The sequence below is a fragment of the Bubalus bubalis genome, chromosome 12 (genome assembly GCF_019923935.1).
Source record: "Bubalus bubalis isolate 160015118507 breed Murrah chromosome 12, NDDB_SH_1, whole genome shotgun sequence".
NCBI lineage: Eukaryota > Metazoa > Chordata > Mammalia > Artiodactyla > Bovidae > Bubalus > Bubalus bubalis.
In genome coordinates, this window is record NC_059168.1 from 94,755,267 (window position 1) to 94,771,376 (window position 16,110).

The 16,110-nt window shown below is 50.4% G+C and overlaps 1 protein-coding gene and 1 long non-coding RNA gene across 2 annotated transcripts in view; one reads left to right on the forward strand and one right to left on the reverse strand.

Annotated features, from left to right (window-relative positions):
* Positions 1–802: 802 nt before the first annotated feature.
* LOC123328646 lies at positions 803–8,340 on the reverse strand. The gene is made up of 3 exons (XR_006543617.1): positions 8,174–8,340; positions 3,727–3,864; positions 803–1,502 (listed from the first exon to the last, which is right to left on the reverse strand). It is a non-coding gene; the product is annotated as an uncharacterized LOC123328646 (long non-coding RNA).
* Positions 8,341–15,366: 7,026 nt separating this feature from the next.
* Positions 15,367–16,110, forward strand: part of NEK6 (NIMA related kinase 6) — a gene marked incomplete in the record, with an annotated part of 83,021 nt that continues 82,277 nt past the window's right edge. The window contains 1 exon segment of the mRNA XM_045162317.1: positions 15,367–15,518.

The window sequence follows — 16,110 nt, forward strand, 5'->3', positions numbered from 1 at the left end:
GCCTTGACTGGATGGACCTTGGCAGAGTAATGTCTTTGCTTTTTAATATGCTGTCAGGTTGGTCATAGCTCTTCTTCCAAGGAGCAAGCATCTTTTAATTTCATGGCTGCAGTCACCATCTGCAGTGATTTTGGAGCCTCCCAAAATAAAGTCTCTCACTATTTCCATTGTTTCCCCATCTATTTGCCATGCAGTGATGGGACCCGATGCCTTTCAGTAGCCACATAATATTCCATTACATGGATGGATCACATTTTGCCTCCCCCCTCATCTGATGATGAACATTTTGTTTCCATCTTTTTGCTATTGTGAATAATGCTGCTGTAAACATTCATGTGCAAGTTTTTATTTGAACCCCTGTTTTCAATTCTTTTGGGTTTAAGTTTAGAAGTGGAATTGCTGGGCTGAAGGCTTCCCAGGTGCCTCAGTGGTAAAGAATCCGACTGCCAATGCAGGAGACACAGAAGATACAGGTTTGATCCCTGGGTCAGGAAGATCCCCTGGAGGAGGAAATGACAACCTACTCTAGCACTCTTGCTGAGAAAGTCCCATGGACAGATAAGCCTGGAGGGCTACAGTCCATAGGGTCCGACAAAGAGTCGGACATGACTGAGTGACTGAGTACACACACACACACACACACACACACATACACACAAGTGCTCATCTGTGTTTAACTTTTTAAGGAACCATCTCCTTACATTGGGTTTCCCTGGTAGCTCAGTCAGTAAAGAATCCACCAGCAGCTCAGGAGACCTGGGTTCCCTGGGTCGGAAAGATTTCCTAGAGAAGGAAATAGCAACCCACACCAGTATTCTTGCTTGGAGAATTCCATGGACAGAGGACCCTGGCAGGCTACAGTCCATGGGGTCACAAGAGATGGACACAACTTAGTAACTAAACCATCATCACCACCTCCTTACATTGTGTACCTTGGGCATCCAGCTTGCTTCAACCTAGTCCAGCCCTCCTACACACTTGCCCATTTATGACTTTCATCCCCTTGTCCCCACCATCCCCATCCTCAAAAGCAGTTACGAGGCAGAGGGACTGACATGGGCAACAAATCTAAGTCACATGCAGAGGCCAGAAGGATGTTCTGTGAAGCTAGAACACAAATGGACCGTGGCAGTGGGGCTGGAGAAGTCGCCAGATGCCAGATCACCAGGCTGTCACCCTCAGAAGCTGCGACTTCAAATCGTTGGCTGCAGGAAGCCAGGAGGAGAGAAGCCATCAGGGGAGGAAAGGCTACAAAGTCTGCCTTAAGATTCAAGACCTTCCAGAAACATTGGGGGAGGTCATTCTAGTACTGACCTGCCCTAACTCCATTCAGGAGTTGAGGTGAGCCCCTTCCACTCCTTGGGTCTCAGTTTCGCAGACTGGGAAATGGACACAATAAGCTTCTGTTGTTGATTCCAGGTAGAGTCTGGATGTGAGCTGCCTTCATGATCTGTGCAGCGCAGGGTAGAAGCTTCCACTCAAAATGCCTGCCCAGGTGACTTCTAGAACATGGAACAGTTAAACCCTACTTTATTTGGCTCCACAGAAACACCTGAGAAATGTGTAGATTGAAATTCTATCAAGGGAGACTCATTTACAACATACAGGGGGGAGCTGACAACTCAAAGGAAACCAAGAGTGAATCCTCAGGCATGACGTTTGTGTTCAACAAATTGGGATTTTCATATATTGGGTTTGAGCTCAGCCAAATTCTGAAAAATTAGTTCAAACCACACAGAGGTGGAGGTGGAAGGACTTGGATGTCTATGGTTTTCAGAGCACAGGGACTTTCTCCAGAGCAATAATCTCATCTAAAGGAGGCCCAGGCCTCCCACGTGGTCTTGAGAGGAGAGGGCTCTGGGCAGAAGAGGAAAGGGGGTGCTGTGCTTTCCCCACCCCCGGTGCACAAAGCTCAAACCAGATTATATTAAGGCAGGGGGCGAGCTGATCTTACCTGGGGAATTTGTAGATCACCAAGACTGGCAGGGAAGGAAACAAGGGACTTTCTCTGGAGGGACAGGGATATTTTAGACTCCAATTCAATCCCCACATAGAGAGAGAACGTCAGCCCCATGCTAGGCACTCGGTACTTATTATTCCATCTAATTTTTCCAATAATCCCTTCATTTACAAAGCCAGCAAGGGTCAAAAAGGTCAAGTGGCTTGCCAAGCTCAGCACTGGGGCCAAGATTTGAACCCAGATCTCATGGCTTAAGGCTTGGGGCTGGTTCCATCAAGTAACCTTCAAGTCCCCTTGAGAGCTGCAAAGAGTCAGACATGGGGTGACATCTGGGGCAGAGAGGACCTACATGGGCAGGGCTAATGTGACCCCGTGGGAGGATCATTTCTGTCTTCTCTTTTTGGTTTGTCCTGGAAAGTCCCACATCTTTTGCAGAACTACTTCCTAGTAACCTTATCTGGAATGGATGTCAAGGGCAGCCAAAGACCAGGCTTGCCTTGGAGGCCTGACAAGGGAGGCCCAGGACAAAAGGTCAGTCTGTCTCACATGGCCCTCCTTGTCAGGGCCCCGCAGGTGGGTGGAGTAAGTCTATATTCGTCAGCAACCCCCTCACTGTCATGAGCAGGTGTCTGGCAGGGTAGGACAGAGTCCCCACGCTAAGGCTGCCCTTCCCCACACAGGGCTGCCTGGGATTCAGAGACTCCATGGAGAGAGCAGGGACTATAGGTTGTGACCTGGGTTCAAATCCCAGTTTCATCACTAAATTGACTAAGTTTCCTCACCTCTCTGAGCCTTGGCTAATCCATCTGTAAAGATCAGATGGAAGGGGCAAGCCGTCATGAGAGCACATGCAGTTTGTGAGCCTGTAGAATAAGCACTTCCCATCAAGGAATGGGAGCCGTTTGAGGTTTCCTGGTGCTCTTCCAGATCTTGGCCGTCACCACCAAGGAGCCAAACCTATGCCCAGAGTGCTAGCACGCCTGCCGGAGTACTGCTGTGGCCCTAGGGAGATACCCTGATGGCCCAGTCACAGTCCCGGCCCTTCTGGAGCTCATGGTCTAGGGAGGAGTCAGAGGGATGCAGAAGACAGCCCAGGAGGTGGGAAGGAGAGACTGTATGGGGTCAGGGAAGACTTCACAGAGGGAGAGTCTAAATATTTAACAACCCATTTGTCATGGTCACTGACCAGTCAGAAAGGACACTGACTGTAAACACATAAGACCCATCAGTGTGATTATGAATGCCCTGCGAAGGGGTATTTGATTTGGGTCCTGATGGATGAATAGGAGTTCTTCAGACAGAAAAAAGGGCACTTCAGGCAGAGGAAACAGCATGTGCTAAGGCTTGGTGACCAGAAAAGGCAGGGAATATCTAGAACCATATGGCTGCAGCATAAAACGCAAATGGGGAATGGGAAGAAGAAGAGAGTGTCCTGAATACCACACTAAGTTTGGGCGGCACAGTTAGGACACTACTGATGCGGCATTCCACCCCAGTGACCCTGATGAACAGGAACAGCAGTGGGAGTTTCCAGGGTCTGGACACTCCTCGCATCCTAGGCCCATGGCATCTACCTGAGGCAGTGGAGTTGCTTGGGTTTCTGGCTCCATCCTCCTGGAAGAGGGTCCAGCAAGGGTGGGCCAGGAAGAAAGGCTCAGCAAAGAGCCCCAGAGTATCAACAAGGCCCCCTATCTACTCAGGAAAAACTCAAGGATGCTTGGGGAATAAGGGGCCTCATTCTAGCATAAGCTCTGCTGTTTACGTACTGTGTGATCTTGAGTAAGGCACAAACCCTCTCTGGGCCTTGGGGTCTCCATAGACAGCATGAGGAAGCCTGTTGATTTCTCCCTTGGAAATTAAGGGTGTGCCAAGCGGATCCTCTCCAACCAGCCACACTGCCTGGCCTGGTGGGAAACATAAGGGATTCAGACTCAGGCAGAGCCAAGAGTGGGTCTCAATTTGGGGATGTCCTGGATCTTTAATTTTGAGCAAGTGTTAAGCTCTGGGTCTTCATTTCCTCCTCCCTAGAATGTGGACTTGATTGGCAAGGTCAGTATTGTATAGAATAAATGAGAACACTTGGGATGGCTGGGAAAGATAGTGAAAGTGTTAAGAGTCTTGCTCCCTCCCGCAACTTCTATGGGTGTCCTTTGCTTACAAGTCTGCTGAAGCTGGAGGCCATTGGGGACTGGAGAGGAGGGCTGCACTGTTCACTGTTCTCCCAGGACACGTCTGAGTACGGAAGGGGGCACTATTAGTACTAAATAGATATAAGCCAAGTCTGTCCAGAGGAAGTGGGAATCTATGACCCGGGTGGTGAGACGAGATACAGAAATCAAGAGCTAGCTACAGAGGGGAGGGGAGGCGAGGCGGGAACAGGCACTGTGAGAAGAAGGCGTGAGGTCTCAAGCTGGCTTTAGGACATTTTTCTGCAGGCTGTGCTGACTAGCCTATGTTTAACTCCCCTCGCCAGTGTTCTAGAAGAACTTCAATAAAGAGCTGCTCCACTTTGCAGCAGTTTGGGAATTGGTGGATTTGGGCTGGATGATTTTTTTTTTTTTAATCTCATGCATTTGCTTGCTGGTTGATTGCTTCGTTTTCTTCTTGGACATGACTCCCTGCTGAGCTTGCTCTAGGGTTGCGGGCAGGAAAACCCGGTTACAGCTGGGCTCTGCAGGTAAAGAGCTTTACGGTGGTCAGAAAACACTCATTGCTCAATGCATATCCTTCTCCTTCCCTCTTCAGCAACAGCGCCCTGGCACTAGGACCCTGGCCACGGTCCTTGCAAACCCCCAGACTCACCCATGCCTGCCTGCCCTGCAAGCGGTCTGAGTCCTCCAGACTCCCCCACCTTTCCCCATACAAGAATCCTGAGCTCTGAGAGCCGGCTGGATTGCTGTCCTTTCCGCTTCCTTTCTCTTCCTCTCTGGTGGGGGCTGGGCTGGGACGCAGCTGGCGGGGCTTGGGGGGGGGGCTCTCCCCCAGACTGCTTCTCTGCACACCCGAGTCTGCATTCCACCATCCTTAATGCCTCCTCTGGGAGCACAGGCTTTCAGAAATCTGAGAAGAGCAACCAGCCGGTGCAAGCCAGAGGGAGGTGGGCCCAGACGGGTTGCGGAGGGGCGGGGGTGGTGGTCTTGGCTTCTGCCTTCACTGCAAAGAGAAACCTCAGGCCTTCCCATCCCCTTTCAGCTGCTCTGGGCTTCCAGGCCAGGGAGAAAAGAGGGCTGGCTTTTGCTCAGTCCACTTCGGGAGATGAGGGCCAGAAAAGGAAGGAAGTTGTGAGAGTTTGTAAAGGTACAGGGACTTTGCCACATCTACCTGGTGCAAAGGTTTCCACATCAGGGACTCTTCATTGTCCCTTAGGCTTCCAGAACAACGGGGAAGACTACTTGTGGGACCAACCAGAGAGGTGGAGCTACTAGTCTGTGGTCACACGGCCAGGAAGTGGAGGTGCTGGAGTTCAAAACCAGGCTGCTTCTGTAGCACTGCCCCGACTCCAAGTGCCCGTGCTTCAGGCACAGCTGGAAATACGCCCTTCCTATACACCATCCCCCATCAACCAGCAAAACTCTTCACTTTAGGTATTTATTCATTCCATTGATGTAAGTTCCCACCTCCATCCCACTATAGTCTTGGGCTCTCAAAATGACGACTCAGTCCAGAAAGGATCGTTAGAAATTGATTTGTCCAACTCCTTCTTACAGATGGGGAAACTGAGGCCCAGAAAGGGCCAGGACTTGCTCATGCCAGACCCAGAGCTCCCAAGACACAGTCTGCTTAGGTGGAGTCTTGTCAGGCAGACTGACTTTGAATCCTGACTCTGCCGTTTATTCTCTGGGTGACCTTGGCCAGTGGACATTACCTTTTTGAGCCTCAGTTTTCTCACCTATAAAATGGGTATCATAATACATTTATTGAAAGGTTGTTGTAAAGATTAAAGGGGGTTCTAGGTTCAGACGCAGTGGCAAAGTTCTTGGCACACAGTAGGCACTCAGTACAGACCAGCAGCTGCCCTTCTTTCCCAGAGAAGGAAAAGGGAACCTTAAAGCACTGAGACTAGGGCTACCCTTTACGGGCCCTGCTGCTGCTGCTGTGTCGCTTCAGTCGTGTCTGACTCGGTGCGACCCCATAGACGGCAGCCCACCAGGCTCCTCTGTCCCTGGGATTCTCCAGGCAAGAACACTGGAGTGGGTTGCCATTTCCTTTTCCAATGCATGAAAGTGAAAAGTGAAAGTGAAGTTGCTCAGTCGTGTCCGACTCTAGCGACCCCATGAACTGCAGCCCACCAGGCTCCTCCGTCCATGGGATTCTCCAGGCAAAAGTACTGGAGTGGGGTGCCATTGCCTTCTCCGTTACGGGCCCTAAGTGCAGGATAATGGAACCCAGTGATGTATGAGAGCCAGCTTGCATAGGCTGGTGAGAGCTAACTGTTAAATGAGAGCAGGTTGTTAAATATTTGGGAATTGCAGGGCAGTTGTTGATAGGTTTAAATTAGCCGTGCTGGGAGTGCTTTACACCATTGAAATTGGCAAATGCAACATTACGGATTTTTTTTTTTTCTAGTAAAAGCATATAAGTATGGGATTTGCCGGAAGTAGGAAGTGACTCATGGTATCATTATGCTTATGTTACAGATGAGACCCTGGAGCTATTAATAGCTGTGCCAGCAAAGTGTTTCTGCCTATCACTTATAAATTACAGTCTCACTATTTCCCCACTGTGTGACCTTGAGCAAGTCAATGACCTCTCTGGGCCTGTTTTGTCAGACAGAGAAACCAAAGCAAATAGCTGGCTTATATGGGCTTCCCTGGTAGCTTAGTTGGTAAAGAATCCGCCTGCAATGCAGGAGACCCCAGTTTGATTCCCGAGTCGGGAAGATCTGCTGGAGAAGGGATAGGCAACATACTCCAGTATTCTCGGGCTTCCCTTGTGACTCAGCTGGTAAAGAATCCGCCTACAATTTTGGAGACCTGGGTTCAATCACCGGGTTAGGAAGATCCCCTGGAGAAGGGAAAGGTTACCCACTCCAGTATTCTGGCCTGGAGAATTCCATGGACTGTATAGTCCATGGGGTCACAAAGAGTCGGATACGACTGAGCGACTTACTTTCAAAGAAAAGTAACCCTGGCACCCACCTTGCAGGTTTGTTGGAATTATTAAAAGAAATGACAATTGTAAAAGGTAAAGTGCTAGTTTCTGAGTGTGACAAACAGCTGATACTAATATTCTTTTCAGCCAGGAGCTGGCTTGGTTTCTTCATCTCATCATAAGCTGGTGAGAAACTTTCTCAATGAGGAAACTGAGGCTCTGGTTGGTGAGGTGACTTGTTCAGGGCTGCGCTGCTTGGAGGCAGCAAACTAGACTCTGAAACCTGGTCTGATTGGCTCCAAGGCTGGGTTTCTGCCAAGGGTCTTGGCCCCAGCCCAGTTCTGGGGGGCTGATTGCACAGTTGGGTTGTGGTATTTGGCAACTGGCTGTAGGCAGAATGTGTGAGGTCAAAATGGCTGCCTAGCTCAGGTCGGCCAGAGCAACTCTGGCTCAGAACCCAAAGTCCACAGCTTTGAGCCGAGCAGCGCCCAAACATGCCTCCTTCTTCAGGGGCTCTGGAGCCCCCAGAACTTACTGCCTCACCTGTGGTGTACCTCTCAACCCATACATCCTGGCACGGGGGAAATCACCCGAAAAGAGCAATGACCACCCCAGACCAAGTCCCTCAGAAAATCCCTGAATGAGGGAAAATGGATTTTCTTTCCTAAGGATGGGTTAGAGCTTCTCTGCCCCAACTCCTGGCTCAGAGGTCTGCTTTGGGGCTGGGGGTAGGGAGTGGCAGTGTAAGCCTCTCCCCAGAGAAACTTAAACCAGCCTTTCCTGATTCCCGCCCCTCCCCTCTGCCTCTTCACTCCCACTCCTGTTCTGCCAGCCTCCAGTCTCCATCTGGTCCCTCCTCTCCATGCCCCCTGAGACAATCCTGGCAGGTCCCGATGCCTGGAAAAATTACACCCATTCCCAGCAAGCCGGGGGCAGGGCTGGGAAACCCAGCAACCAAATGCCCATGTCCTCCCTCAAAGCTTCCCTCACAGGGAGGATCTGGGGTCAATGGATAGACGGTGTCATCAGCCCTAAATCCAGAGGTTCCCTTGCTTCCATCTGTTCTGAGAACAACCAGTCTTGAGCTGGTCAGGGGAGCCCTCAGGCCCAGAGGAGACTTACCTTAGCCCCATATCCCAGGCCCCTCTCTTGGCCCCCAAAGTCAAGTGGACACTTGGATGCTTCAGGGAGAAATTATAGCCAACATGAGACCCTGCTGACTCAGTTCAAAGCAGAACTCTGGACCCATTAGATGGCTCCTTACACTGTGTTTTAGACAAATTGGTTAACCTCCCCATGTTAATTTTCTCATCTGGGACATCGACACCAATATCACAGAGCCAATGCCTGAACTACTCAAGGGCGTGGCTCAGTGCCCGACTGAGATGATCAGTTATTTATTTACCTGGCAAGTTATTGTTTTATTTCAGCTGAACAACAGGGTGACCATATAATTTATTGTCCAATCCGGGACACTTCTGAGAGTGAAAGGGGGCACTACCATTGATGCCAGGACAGTAGGCATAGCCCAGAACCATCCTGGGCATGCAGGGACCTCCAGTCACACCACAAACCTTAAGGCTTTCTTGTGCCAGGCTCTGGGCACCTGAAGGCAAATCCATCACCACCGCTCCCCCAGGGAAGAGAAAAAAGAAGTCACAGCCAGAGAATCGCTCAGCTCAATATTAGGAGGAACAAGCAACCAGAAGGCGAAGTCCCAGTGTTTTGTGAGCTTATGAAAGCCCTCCAAAAGCCAAAATGACATTTCCATGGTTCCCCATCTCCATGTCTGATGCCTCTAAAGCAGCCATAAATGCCAATCCTTTTAAATAGGTGCACAGTGGCAGGGACTGACAGAACATCCACTCCCTGGTTAAATTAATATCAACAGTCTCTGAGTCTGTTTCCTTATCTGCAAAGTGGGCAGATGGGCATCACTAGCTCAAAGCGTAGTTGGCGAGGTCAATTAAGAGAACACACACAAAAGGCACAGTTCTCGGTGATCATTCCAAGTCAGGATTTTAATCTGTTCATTGAAATGCCAATCACTGGAGGTCGGTGGCGGGAGCTGCAGGGAGGTACAGGGGTGTAGTAACATCATCGAGTACATCTCTGCCTCTTATTGGCTGCGTGGCCTTGAACCAGTCCCATCTGTAAAGTGAGAGTTGAAATGACAGGGTTAGGGTTATCCAAAGGACATCCCCCACCCCTGCCCATCTTAAGGATGACAGTTAACTTGTATTGTTCCCACAGCCCGGGGCCTCCTGAGTGTAGGGTGTACCATGTTAAGCCTCTAGCAGACTCAAACTTGGTGACTAAGGCTGCCAAGGGCTGGGGGAGAGAACGTTTAGCAGGTCCTATCACAGGATCAGCAAAGAAGGAAAAGCTTACAAGACGGCAAAACGCAGAAGAGTCCTGACACCCTACACTTACTGTTTGGTTCCTTAGAAACTCATCTTAGCCTCCCAAGATCCTCCAGCCCAGGGGGAATAGCACTTAATTCTACAAAAAGCATTTTCAGAAATACAATTTCATGTGACCACTGTCATCCCGAGAAGCTAACTGTCCCCATTTTACAGATGAGCAAACTGAGGCCTAGGATGAAGACATGGATTGGCTGAACTTGCACAACTGAGTTTTCAACTTTCAGAAGAACCCATGTCTGGGCTCTTTCATTGACCCAACATATCCCTGGAGCTGAGAATAATAACAACAGAAAAAATTAGCCCCCAAAGCCAAGCCTCACAAATGAACTTGGGTCCACTGGAGAAATGGCCCTTCTAAGTCCCTCCAGATGTTTTCAGTTTTTCTTGTTCCCAAATCAGACTGTAAATTCATGAGGGCAGGGCCCATGGCTGAAACGTCTGTCATCTCCCACCGTGTTTAGAACAGTACACAGAGCAGCTGCTTGCTAAATGTGGATTAAATGAAAATATTTTAAAATACTACGTAGTCATAAAAAAGGAAATAGTTCTTTGTGGAGTGATAGGAAGTTAGCCTCCAAAAACTGAAGGAAATACAAGGGGTATAGCACTGTAGATCAGATGCCATCACTTGTGTGAAAACGAAGAGAAGAAAAAAATACAGACACACATGTATACATACACACCCACACAAAACACAGCGTCTGGGAACAGAGTGTGTTTGGCAACACTTGTTCCCTCCAGGGAAAAGGAGATAACTGGGGACTAGGCTGCAGACTTTCCACCATTTTTTTCTGTACCTCTGAACTTTGAACTGTGGGCAAGTATTACATATTAAACTAAATAAATAAATATTTAAAAATTAAACGATCTAAAAATAAAGTTTGTTATTTCGTTATTTTTTTGCCTTTTAAAACTTTATTTCAACATAACTATGCTTATCAGTTCAGTTCAGTCGCTCAGTCATGTCCGACTTCTTGTGACCCCATGAATCGCAGCACGCCAGGCGTCCCTGTCCATCACCATCTCCCAGAGTTCACTCAAACTCATGTCCATCGAGTCGGTGATGCCATCCAGCCATATCATCCTCTGTCGTCCCCTTCTCCTCCCACTCCCAATCCCTCCCAGCATCAGTCTTTTCCAATGAGTCAACTCTTCACATGAGGTGGCCAAAGTACTGGAGTTTCAGTTTTAGCATCATTCCTTCCAAAGAAATTCCAGGGCTGATCTCCTTCAGAATGAACTGGTTGGATCTCCTTGCAGTCCAAGGGACTCTGAAGAGTCTTCTCCAACACCACAGTTCAAATGCATCAGTTCTTCAGTGCTCAGCTTTCTTCACAGTCCAACTCTCACATCCATACATGACCACTGGAGAACCCATAGCCTTGACTAGACGGACCTTTGTTGGCAAAGTAATGTCTCTGCTTTTCAATATGCTATCAAGGTTGGTCATAACTTTCCTTCCAAGGAGTAAGAGTCTTTTAATTTCATGGCTGCAGTCACCATCTGCAGTGATTTTGGAGCCCAACAAAATAAAGTCTGACACTGTTTCCCCTGTTTCCCTGTCTATTTTCCAGGAAGTGATGCTTATAGGAATACACTAATATGAGTTAATAAAAGCAATTCAAGTTTAACTTATTCTACACAATTTAGACCAAAAACCTGGTACGTGATTTGCTTAAAAAAAGAAAGAAAGAAAGAAAACATGATTTGCAATCTGGTTTGTTTTTCATCTATTAGAAATGTATGTAAAAGATCCCCCATCAAATGCTGCTAAAGCAAACAAGAACCTTAGAAATTAACCTCCATCTCTGAAAAATAACGTGTATTGCACTGTAAACGTTTATAAAACTTGTGCAACAAAACATTGTTGTAAAGGTTTGCTATTTTCAAAAATAAGGCATACAATGTCATGGAGGGGTGTGATGCTTCCTGCATTCCGGTCCTTACCAAAAGGTGCGATTGGTTTCCCAGCTTGCGCTGAGCAACGGGAAATCCTAGAAGGTCAAGGTCGCATTTGGCCAGTCAAGAAACTGACATTGGGTCACACAGGGAGTGAAGGGCGGGGCTAAGGTGGGACGGAGCCTTGAGTGCAGTTCCGACTGCCTCGCCAGCTAGTTAGCTGGGTTTGCTGCTCTTGAAAAATCCCCGTAAATGCTTGTGAAACGTCTTGGTCAGACACACAGACGTCAGGAGATGAGGAGAAACCCGGTAGAGAAGCTGCCCCAATTTCATAAGGTACAGTCTGAACCCCTGCAATGTGGTGACCTTTGCAAGTAACCACGGTGACCCTGAAGTTTATCATCTAAACCAAGACACTTTTGAAGTGAAAAGGTGTGCTATTAATAATCACACTCTCAGAGGACGACAAATATAAAGAAGAGTTTCTAGGTAAACCCAGACCATCCCCCACAAATGTCCACCCCTGGGAAGTTGGCAACAGAACATTTTGGACAAAGGGCCTTCAAAGAAGGTGGTCTGATCTAGTACATTATGGCTCCCTCTTCCCCGACTACCACTCACCCAAAATAATGACAACAGTATAAGCTTTGGATAAACCCAGAATCCATCTGGGCTGGATCCAAACCACCTTAGACTTTCTTCTCTGAGCTTCAGCTCCTTTATCTGTAAAACACAAATCCTGACCCCCGCCACACCACCCCACCTTGCCTCAAGGGATACAGGGAGGATGCAGAGAAGGATGGAGAAGGTGCCCAGCAAGAGAAGTTTCTATTCCCCTAAGGCCAAGAGATAATGAAACGACACGGGCTTAATCCTGAAACCCTTGAGGGTGAACAGAGAGCCGGATTCACAAATGCTGTGGGAGGAAGTGTCAGGCACCGTGTGTGGGGAGACGTTGATTCTAATTCTGGGAGTCGTTTTGCAAAGCACCTCTTCACGGTGACTCATCTAGGGACTCGCAGAAAAATCCTTTGCATTAAAAACAAAAGTCGAGTGGGGCTCCGGTTGCACTGTACCCTTTCTCTCTACCAATCTCTGCCGTGTCTGGGGTAGTGAGGCTGAGGCAGGGCATTTGCAGGGTCTCTGGGCAGAGCTTAACCTGATTTCCCCCCCAGCATGTCACCAGGGGCTGGGTCCAGGCCACAGGGAAGGAAGTAGGAGGTGAGGAAGAGGAAGGCCAGGAAAACCGGGTGGAGATGATTCCCCTCCACGCCCCCAAGTCCTGCTGCTGCACCCTCCTATCTCTGGAAGCCTACAGCGAGGCCCCAGCCCCTCCTGTTCCTGAAAGATATGCCCAGAGGGAGGGAAGACAGTGAAGGACTTCTTCAGTCCCCTAACACTCAGCCGCAGCCAACAGCTGGCTGCAGCCAGACCTGTCTCTGCTGCTGGCGGCTGGCTGTGTGACCTCCGGCCCATGTCTTGACCTCTCTGAGCCTCAGCTTCCTAACTGGCAAATGAGGACATTGGGAGTATCTGTTACAGGGGCTCTGTGAGGATGGGAACAGACTTTACAAATGGTAGATTCTTACACAGATACGTGTGGAGTGCTTCTTTTTCTCTTTAATAAGACTTTTTTTTTTACTGCATCTGGTCTTGGCTGCAGCCCATGGGATCCTCACTTGTGGTGTCTGGGCTCCGTAGTTTCTGTGCCTGGACTCAGCTGCATGCAGGATCTCAGTTCCCTGACCAGAGATCAAATCTGTGTCCCCAGCATTGAAAGGTGGATTCTTGACCACTGGACCACCAGGGAAGTCCCCTCAGAGCTTCTTTTCTCAGAGGTCTGGTGCTGCTCTCAGTTTCCTTCAAAGAGGAATTTCAGGGTCTTGCTCTGTAGCTGACTAGCATGGTCCTTGGAACATGGGGACTGTCCTACACAGAGGACCGTTTTCCTCACTCCCTCATACAAACCTCCATTCAAATGTCACCTCATCAGAGAGGCCTTCTCCCAGTACTCTCTATGAGAAAGCACCCCTGGGGGGCTCTCCTCCCCCTTCCCTGCTTTATTTTTTCCACCAAACCTATTTTCCTTTCCATGCCAGACACTTTCCTTTCTTCCCTACCCTTCACCCCTAGATTGAAGCCCCATGACAGTCCGGGTTATATTTTCTTTATCACAGTATCCCAGTGCCTAGAATAGCATCTAACCCATAGAAGGCACTGGGCGATATGTGTTGTGAATGAATGAATATTTGCTGCACAAATATAGCCAATATCACCCACCTACTAGTAAGACTGCCCTATATTGTCTCAGACCCGCTCCAGTGTTCTTGCCTGGAGAATCCCAGGGACGGGGGAGCCTGATGGGCTACCGTCTATGGGGTCACACAGAGTCGGACACGACTGAAGTGACTTAGCATAGCATAGCATAGCATATTGTCTCAGAACTTCTAATACTTTCTACTGTTTTATGCAACATTTATTTTTTATATTTAACTCCTTAATCGACCTGACACTTATTGTGAAGTATATCATGTGAGGTAAGGCTGTAGACAGATCCCCAGCTAACGCTAACCAATCTGTAGAATGATCCATTTATTGCTGTCGGCTTGTGGAAGGGCTGGTTCCTCTGGACCGACTGACTGCTGTCCCTTCTAGTATCAGCAGCACCAAGGTATGCTGCTAGATTGGGCACGCAGACACTGGACTCAGACCGTCTACAGTCCAGTTTCCAGCTCAACCACTTATCAGCTGGGTGACTATGGACAAGGGAATTTGCTTCTCTCAGCTTCAGTTCTGATTTCCCAGGTGGCTCAGTGCCAGAGAAACCACCTGCCAATGCAGAAGACACAAGAAGCATAGGTTTGATCCCTGGGTGAGGAAAATCTCCTAGAGTAGGAAGAGGCAACCCACTCCAGTATTCTTGCTTGGAGAATCCCATGGATAGAAGAGCCTGGTGGGCTACAGGCCATGGGGTCACAGAGTCGGACACAACTAGACACACACACGTAAGCTTCAGTTCCAGGCCTCATTTACCCCATCTGTAAAATGGGCACAAAAGCAGCACAAAGCCTCCTTCAAATAATGGCTGTGGGATTGAAGAGCACCAGGCTGGCGAAGTGTGCAGCCCTCAGTCCAGCGCACAGTGGGTGTTCAGTTGTTGTCAGAGATTCCAGCCAGGTGAAACCTGCTTGCTCACTGGGCAAACAGGCCCAGTGGGCATCCCCTGGTGCCCAGCACAGCGACCAAGCTGGGCAGCTGGCAGGCAGCCAGTATCAGGCCTTGGTTCCTGCCCTCCTGGGGGACATAGCACAGTTTTGCATGTGGAGGAAAAGCCCAGAGTGTGGAAACAGGAACTGTTCAGGCCAACTTTGTGGGGTGGGGTCCTCCAAGGAAGCGAAGCAGGGAACTGAGCTGCTGCCCTTGGGCCCCCATGCGGACTCTTGTCTCCTCAGAGTGGGTGTTAGGCATTCATTAATAGCGTCTCACTTCTTCCAGAAAACTTTGCACACTGACCTTTACTGGTTTGGGGGGTCCACAGAAGTGGGGAGCTACAGATGAGGGGACCTTGGCCCTCTGAGGGCAGAGAGCGGCATTTTCACCACATGGAGATACCCTTGGAGCCTCCTTCAGTGCCCGCGTTCAGCAGGCGTGAAATAAGTGCTTGTTGATTAGCCAGTTTCAATAGGACCAGGGCTGTGACTGAGCAATGTTAAGTGGTGGGTACCCAAAGATGCATGGGAGGGTCCACGGAGCTGACTGACTACGAACCCTAACCCTAAGTGTCTAGAGTCTGAGAAGAAGGGGAGACGCTGGGCCCGACTCACAGTGAGAGTCTCGGCCTCAGTTTCCCCAGCTTTGAAATGGGGAGGGGTTCCTAGGCTACCCCGGCCGTGGAGAGGGCGCCGCCCGGCGCGCCCCCAAGCCTGCGTGGCGGCAGCGCGCACGAGCACAGGGGGCGGCGCGGTCCCGCGGCGGGGAGGGGCGGGAGCGCGCGCGCGGGCCCGCGCAGGAGGCGGCGGAACCCAACGGACGAGCGTGCGGCCGCGGCGTTACCAACTCGTGTGGGACCCACCGCTCCCGCCGGCCGCCCGCCGGTCCGCGCGCCGGTCCTCCCGCCGGCAGCCGAGCCCGCCCGCGAGCCGGTGAGTGGCCTGGGGCCCGGGGCCCAGCCGGATCGGGCCGGGGAAGGGGCGGGGGCCGGGCCGCGGGGCCGTCACCCACACGGGCCGAGGGAGGTGCGCGTGCCCGCACGCGCGCCCGAGGCTCCGCGGGGGAGAGCGAGCGGGTGTGCACGCGGGAGGTCGGGGCGAGCGTGAGCGTGCGAGTCTTGAGTGTGTCCCAGGCCGTGCGTCCGAGCGCGCGTGGGCGGCGTGTCCCTGTGCCACTCCGGGTGTGCTCGCGGGAGTGTGCGCGTGCCTGTGGCCGAGTTGGTGCGTGTGCACCACGGAGCGTCGGGGTCGTGGGGTTTGGTGTGAGTGAGTGCGGGGGAAGTGGGCCCGGCTCCCACTTAACGCATTTATTGAGTGTTTACTATGTGCCAGGCGCTTCATATGAGATCTCATTTTTGTGACCGAGAATGTGTGGATTCTGGGGGGTATGTGCGTGCGCGCACACGTGTGAGTGTTCGCAAGTGATTTGTGTGCGTGTTTATGAGCCTTTGAGGACAAAAGCGTACATATGTGGATGTGAGGGTGTAACTTGTGTACAGGAGTGTGTATGTTTACTGTAGAGGCC